This window comes from Gossypium arboreum, chromosome 9 (genome assembly GCF_025698485.1).
Source record: "Gossypium arboreum isolate Shixiya-1 chromosome 9, ASM2569848v2, whole genome shotgun sequence".
Classification (NCBI taxonomy): Eukaryota; Viridiplantae; Streptophyta; class Magnoliopsida; order Malvales; family Malvaceae; genus Gossypium; species Gossypium arboreum.
Genome location: NC_069078.1, coordinates 53,294,187 through 53,301,848, shown reverse-complemented (window position 1 = coordinate 53,301,848; position 7,662 = coordinate 53,294,187). Strand labels below are relative to the sequence as shown.

The 7,662-nt window shown below is 39.1% G+C and overlaps 1 non-coding gene across 1 annotated transcript; it reads right to left on the bottom strand.

The window, feature by feature from the left end:
• Nucleotides 1–318: 318 nt before the first annotated feature.
• On the bottom strand, nucleotides 319–425 carry LOC128281190 (small nucleolar RNA R71). The gene has a single exon (XR_008271403.1). It is a non-coding gene; the product is annotated as a small nucleolar RNA R71 (small nucleolar RNA).
• Nucleotides 426–7,662: the final 7,237 nt, after the last annotated feature.

Genomic DNA, 7,662 nt, shown 5'->3' with positions numbered 1-7,662 from the left:
AGTATAGTTAGACCTGCTATTGCTGCAAATAATTTTGAACTGAAACCTAACACAATTAAAATGATACAATAGTTTGTTCAGTTTGATGGTTTGCAGGATGAGGATCCCAACGCTCACTTGGAAAATTTCCTAGAATTTTGTGATACCTTTAAAATTAATTGCGTTTCTGATGACGCCATTCTCCTTTGGTTGTTTCCATTTTTGTTAAGGAATAAGGCTAAATAGTGGTTGAACTCGTTACCACGAGGGTCAATCACTACTTAGGAACAAATGACCAAAAAAATTTTATTAAAATATTTTCCACTGGCTAAAACAACCAAATTATGTAATGATATCTCTTCTTTTGTGCAGATGGATTTAGAAACACTCTACGATGCATGGGAGAGATACAAGGACCTTTTGAGAAGGTGCCCCCACCATGGGTTACCGCTTTGGCTAAAGGTTCAAACGTTCCATAATGGCTTGAATCCTTCGACTCGGTAGATAATTGATGCAGCCCTCTGGAGGAACTATCAATAATAAGACCCCTGAGGCGGCTTACGAATTTATTGAGGAGATGTACTAAATAACTATCAGTGGCAAGTTATGAGAACAAAGCCAACAAAAGCAACCGATGTTTTCAACCTCGATGCAGTTACTATGCTATCTAACCACGTAGAACTCTTAAATAAAAAGATTAACGGTTTGTGTGGTTCTACTCAGGTACATCCAGTGATGAGGTGCGATTCCAATGGAGGAGGAGCATGCACAGAATATCAACCCTTCAACCCTAGCATCGAGGAGGAACAAGTCCAATATATGGGTAACAATAACTCTACATCCCAAAATAACCCATATAGTAACACTTATAATGCAGGTTGGAGGAACCATCCCAATTTCTCGTGGGACGGTCAAGGAAATTAAAGGCCACAACATCCTCCGGGTTTTCAACAACCACCTTACCAGCAAGAAAAGAAGCCGAACCTTGAGGAGATGCTAACCAAATTCATCTCGGTGTCAGAAACTCGTTTTCAGAATATTAAGACAACACTCAAAAATCAACAAGCATCAATCCAAGGGCCCGAAACTCAGATTGGACAGCTCGCTAAGTTAATTTCCAAATGACCACAACGTAGCCCGCCAAGCAACAATGAATCTAACCCAAGGGAGCAACTAAACGTGATTGCCATTCAAGATGAGGAAGGGTTAGTTGCAAAACCAAGGCCAGAAACTATGGTAAGCAAAGGTAAGAATGAGGTCGGCCAAAATAACCCAAAGCCGGTAAGTATAGAGTATAAACCTCGTGTGCCATACCCCAATGCGACAAGGAAAGACCGCTCAGACGAACAATTTGGTAAATTCCTTAAACTCTTAAAAAAATTACATATTAACTTACCGTTTATTGAAGCTCTATTGCAGATGCCAAACGCAATGAAATTTTTAAAGGAGCTTTTAGTAAATAAGCGGAAGTTGGACGAGGCTTCACATGTGAAGCTAAACGCAGTTTGCTAAGCTATTCTACAAAATAAACTACCCAAAAAATTGAAAGATCCAGGGAGTTTTACAATTCCTTGCTTAATTGGTAGTTTAGATGTTAATAATGCATTAGCTGATTTAGGGACTAGTATTAACATATGCCTTACAAAATGTTTAAACAACTAGGTCTTGGGAAACCCAAATAGACTAGGATGAGCATTCAATTAGCAGATAAAACTATAAGATTTCCTAGAGGTATTGTTGAAGATGTGCTAGTTAAAATCGATAAATTTATATTTCCCGTTGACTTCGTTGTTCTAGACATAGAGGAGGATAGCGACATTTCTTTGATTTTAGGAAGGCCTATTTTAGCAACTGTTAGGACAATTATTGATGTTGGCACAGGTGAGCTCACGCTTCGTGTTAGAGATGAAACAATCACCCTTCAAGCTCGCAATTCCGGTAACACGTCGAAAATTAAAGGTGATTGTCTAAACCGCTCTACTAAAACTGACAATATGGTGCAACCTACTTTGTAGGAAATGAGTTTGAAGGAAGTAAATGAGCCATTTTCAAGCAATAGTAGGGGACCTATTCATGAAGAACAAAAGTTACAAATCGAGGAGCTAGATGAATGGCGGACACATAAACCGAGAACACACGATAAACCAAAACTATGCCAGAACAAGCTCAATACCTTTCCAAATCAACTTAAGGTTGGAGATAAAGTTTTATTAGATACCGCAGATCCTCACATTGTCACTGCCAAACAGAATGAAGAAATTCCTCTTACGGTCTTAGCATTTTCCCATTCAGTACAGTCGAGGTAAGTCATCACAAGTTCGACACTTTTAAGGTAAACAATACCGCCTAAAACCTTATTTTGATGAGATTCACAGCAGGAATGAGGATTATAAACTCCTCGAACCACCATGACCATTCAATAGAGAGGTAAGTCGAGCTTGGACTATAAATAAGCGCTTCTTGGGAGGCAACTCAAGCACTAACTGTATTAACTTCTTTAAATTTTAGTGTTTAACACCTAACTTACTAATGGAGTTCTTGAATACAGGTTTACCACACAGACACGGCCAAGCACACGGGCGTGCTTAGGACCGTGTGGAAATAGGGCAGAGATTTTCCCCAACATAGGCTACGATAAATCGCCACGGCCGTGCGACATGGTTGTGGGCAAACCTGCCAAAACAACACGGGTGTGCGACACGCTCGTGCCTGGAAATCATGGCTTAACCTATCAAATTAACACGGGCGTGCGACACACCGGTGCAGAGCAACCGTGGGCGAACCTATCAGATTAACACGGGCGTGGGCCTACATACACTGGTGTGGGAGAAGTGAACGAATATAGACACGGTTGTCTGACACGACCGTGTGTACCTACACGCCCAAAGAACACGGGTGTGGGCCAAATGTCAGACGCGCCCAAATTCAAAATTCCCAAATCACACGGGCAAAAATTGGGGAACACGAGCGTGTCCCCTAGCCGTGTGTCCCAAAATATATAAATACCCTTCGCTATTCACCATCTTCTTCACCCAAAATCCCTAATCCAAGCCGCTGCTTGTCCACACGGCCTCCCTGCCACGCCCGAGCGTTGCCTCCAACTCCATTTTCGATGCTCATTCTCATCTTTTTAGCGTTTGTTTACTCTTTTCTTTTTTATTTTACTTAGTTCTAATGCTAATTACGATGTTAATATTCATTTATCCCATACTATTTCCATTTTTCTATCATTCAAATCCCATTGTTAGATTAGCTACCATTTATTTCATGTGACATTTTTTTTCCTTACTTCATGATTTCTCAAGCCCCATTTACGTATTCTAAGTCAATATTCACTTGCTTATTATTCTTTGCCATTATAATCCATGCTTTGTGATACATTCATTCTTTTTACATTTCCATCAAGCTCTTTGCCATTTTGATTTTCATACTAATACCACGACATTATGCCATAAAATTTATTGTTTTGGTTAGGTCTATTAGTGTTAGTAGTTGTGCTTGAAATTATTTATGACCTTTTCCTTATTTTATTTGTTTACATTTTACCTTATCCAATCATCAAAATAGAATAATGGTTTTGCTTGCAGGTATACCATGTCATCTTCACGAGGAAAGAAAGCCACCATCCCTGCTTTGAAGAAAAGGAAGGGAGCGTCATCTTCCTCGGGTCCTACTGCGAAAATTCGTCACCTTTTCCTGCAGTTCCCCATTGGGCCCCAAGAAGAACCTTTCCAGATTCTACAAGCCCGACCCTTGGAAGTGGGCCACTGTATAGATTGGGCCGCGCTAGAACAAGTCCAACTCGCGGATGCAATTCGGGCCCTCCTCACCAGCGATCTTTGGGGGCTATTCTTTGAGATTGTCGAGCCGACATATCTTGAACTCACTATGGAACTCTGCTCAACGTTCCATCTTCAGACTGTGATGGCTCGTTTTGATGACCGGAGAACTATCCAATTTTGCCTCGGGGGTTTAGTCCACCAGTTGAACGTCTTAGAGTTCGAAATCGCACTGGGCCTTTACACTAAGGAGTTCATGGAGGAGAATGAACTCCACGCTCTCAATCGCCATATCCATCATTCTCCTTCACAGTGTTGGAACGCCCTCACCCCCGGCGCTACCTCTTACAATCCTAGTTGTTTCAAGGCATCGGCTCTCCCTCCATCTTTGAGGTACTTACACGCCATTTTGGCTCATACGTTAACAGGAAAGCGAGAGAGCACTGGCATTGTCAACACTTACGATGCCTACTTTCTATGGTGTATGTCGTACGGGCACGTCATAGACCTTGCTTATTTTATTGCCTTCGCCATACAACATCAGACGGAGTGACATAAGAATGGGGTCATCTCTATTGTGCTCTATGTGACGCAGTTGGCTCGGCACTTCGGGCTCTTCAACGTAGCAGCCTAATTATTCTCCCTTACTCTCATGGGCCAGATGTCCTCACAGGGCATCTCGAGCATGCTAAGTATGAGGATATCAAGAAACAACGTGGCACCTTCCCTCCTCAATACCGTCTCGCCCAATCCACCTAGGAGGAGGCCCCTGATGATATTACTGATGATGTCCCTCCACGTCATGAGGACCCATCATCTCAGCCACCACCTTATTCTCGTCCAGTTCATGCGGCAGCATCATACGCTGACATCTCTGAGCGCCTTACTCAATTCGAGCAACAGTGTTTTCAGGCTTCGATAACATTGATGCTACTGTACAGCAGATTTGTCAGCATTTCCACATCTCATTGCCATCCCCACCTTGCGAACCATCTAACAATGAAGATGTTTAAAAACTTTTTTTTATTATTTATTTTTATGTTTTCACTTTTATTTTAAAACTACTTTTTATTTTTCTTTAAGCTTGTTTTTATTAGTTTTTATAATTTCTATTTAACAATTTTTACTTTCGGCTATTTCATATCAAGTAATTATGCTTCCTTATATCCCCTAAAAAGTATCTGATTCTGTCACAGTTATAAAGAGCTTTTAAGCTCATCATCACATAGGAACTAAAAACTCCACTGGGAAAGGTTCTCCACGATTGCCATGTTTTGCTCGACCACGACCATAGCTACCACCAGATATAATATTCTTTTGGCGCAGGATTTATGGACTAATGAACCTCTACCACCACCGGAGTATCCTCCTCCACTCTCACGCCAATTATTCTCTAAAACACCAATTCAAGGAATTCATTCATCATTCAGGAAGTTTCACTTCTCTCCTTATCTTATGATTATATATCTATGTTTTTCAAATAGCTATCTTTGTACATTGAGGGCAATGTACATCTTAAGTGTGGGGGGTCTTTTATATCAGAAAAATAACTGAATTTTGTTTTATTCTCATGCGATCTTCTCATATTATTATTAGAATGAATTCCAATTAGACTATAATGTTTATTGATATATCTTGAATTAAAATAAAGGCATTTATGCATTGATTGTTTACACTTTAAGACATTAGGGAATCAAGCATGATAAGTTAATTTTTAAAGAATTAAAAACTTTTAGGTTGTTCCCCCAAGTTTGGGTATTATTTTGAGTTGGAATTCACAAGATTAAACATCAAAGGGCCATAAATTTTTGTAAGATATTGAGCCTTTAGAGCATCTATTATTTCTTTCATGCTCAGTTTCATTATGAGTACGTCAGTATTGAATTGTTATTCTAGAACTTGCTTGATTATGCATGTCAAGACCACACCATTTGATTTGATATGTCAAAATGAGAAAGACACTTGGGTTTAATCCACACACTTCGTAAAAGCCTACCTTCACAATTAACCCTTAGTGAACCCCCTTGAGCCTAACAACCTATTCATTAATTTACCCTCACTATTAACCCATAATTCATTATTGTTGAAATCCCCTAAATTAACTTGATCCCTATTTTTGTCGAGATTTGAGTTGGAATAGTTGCTTAGCTATGATTTATTCTATTTTGTAATTATGTGTTCTTAAAATATATATATATATAATACATGTATACATATTAGTAGTAATGATCCTCTGAGCTAAAGAAGTTAAATTCCATATTCTGAGAAAAAGCTTTGTTGTATGCAATTGGTGACTAGTCATTTTTCTAGTTAGGCAATTTTTCAATTCAATCTCGATTCTAACCTTTTTTTTCAGGTTGTGACCACACCCCCTAACCAAAGCCACGTTACAACCCTCTAAAGACCTTTTGATTGATGTTTCGTCTCAATTTATAGTGGTGGAGATTTGATTTTCATGCAAGCCTATGGTAATGCCTCTTCATTATTGACTATTGAGTGCTTCATTTATTGTCCTTAAACACCTTGAGTGATTTGAGTGAATCTTTAGTGAGGATTTGAAACTCTGTGATATTTTGAATCAAAGGTAATTACTTAGACGAGGGGAGACACCTATGTTTTCATGATAAAATGCTCAACTTGGAATGTTTGAAACTTTGATGTTCTTTCAGTTGAATTTTCAATGAATGATTACCTATAGATTATTTTGAGATATTATAGATAGAAATTATATAAGTTGAGAAGAATTTAATTTGATTATGAGTTGAGGATTTTGCATGAGGACAAGCAAATGCTTAAGTGTGGGGGTATTTGATAAACCGTAATTTATACATATTTCTATCCCATGCTTAGCACATTTTATGGATGATTTTTCCTTAAAATTGGTGAATTCAATGCTCCTAATGCCTTAATTTCATATTTTATACTTAGGTGAGCATAGGAGAGTGAAAGGAATGAGAAACGGGCCAAAAACAGAGAAAATGGGCCAACGTACGAAATCAACATGGCCTGAACCTCCTCACACGGGCAGACCACACGGCCGTGTCAATTTGGCAGAATCAAAGCACGACTCACACGGATGGACCACACACCCGTGCGTATTTAACAGGCTTGACCACAGCCTGAAGTAATCGCACACGGGCGTGTCCCTATCGAGCCCAAATTAAGTCCAATTCGGAAAAGGCCAATTTTGAAGGTTCTTAGGCATTCTAAAGCCTATCAATACACCCTAGAGGAGGAGGAAAAGGGGGGCCACAGAGGAAGAAGCAGGGAACTGCTCAAGGAAAGCTGATTGATCCATCTCAGAAGCCAGATTCATCATCAAGACTGAAGATCTCCCTTCAATTTCCTTTCAGGAGTTTTGGGTTTTTCTTTATGTTTTGTATTCATTATTCTTCTGAGATGTTTACCTTTTTAGTTATGAACTAAAACCCCTAAATACCTAAGGAGGATGAAACCTAAGACGGATCTTGTTATTATTATCTAAATTGTATGATAAATATATGACTTGTTCTTAATTATGTGTTCTCAATTCTTGTTTTGATATTCCAGGATATTGATTCAAGTTAAGCTCTTATTTAGAGGAGGAATAGACCCTGTCTAAGAGTAAATTTGTCATAATTAAGCGGAGTTGGTTGCGCGCCTAGAGATAGGGTGACAAGATTTTGCCGGATTAGGGTGAAACCTAATAAAGGGATCCATAGATCGAGTTAATGCAACCATAGGGCGTTAATTAGAAAGAGATTTCAATTATTCAAACTAGGGTTAGACGTTGTTAGTCTCGAGAGAGATAATAATATAACTTAGGGATCTCTACGGAACAAGTTGAATGAATAAATCGTCCGGTTCAGAGTCAAATAACAAGTGAAGTCTAGGTGGATTTTTCCTTAGGTATTATCTTAATTCA